Source organism: Acanthisitta chloris, unplaced genomic scaffold, assembly GCF_000695815.1.
Source record: "Acanthisitta chloris isolate BGI_N310 unplaced genomic scaffold, ASM69581v1 scaffold30045, whole genome shotgun sequence".
NCBI lineage: Eukaryota > Metazoa > Chordata > Aves > Passeriformes > Acanthisittidae > Acanthisitta > Acanthisitta chloris.
The window spans coordinates 1-242 of record NW_008673598.1 but is presented as its reverse complement, the minus strand read 5'-3'; positions in this window follow the sequence as shown (position 1 = coordinate 242).

Below are 242 nucleotides of genomic sequence, written 5' to 3'. Positions count from 1 at the left end.
GCCCCCTGTGGCCAGCAGCCACGGCAGCCCTGGCACGGAGCAGCAATCAGGGGCTTCTCTGGACGCAGCCCACACCGGTCCTCCCCTCAGGCCAACCAGCTCCTCCAGCCTGATAGGGAAGGACACGCTGTCATTGTGGTCGTGGCCAAGCCTGAGTGATGCAAGGAGGGGCTCATGGGCCTGGGGTCAGGAGAAGACCTTGTCTCTCCAAAGGCACCACAATGACAGCGTGTCCTTCCCTA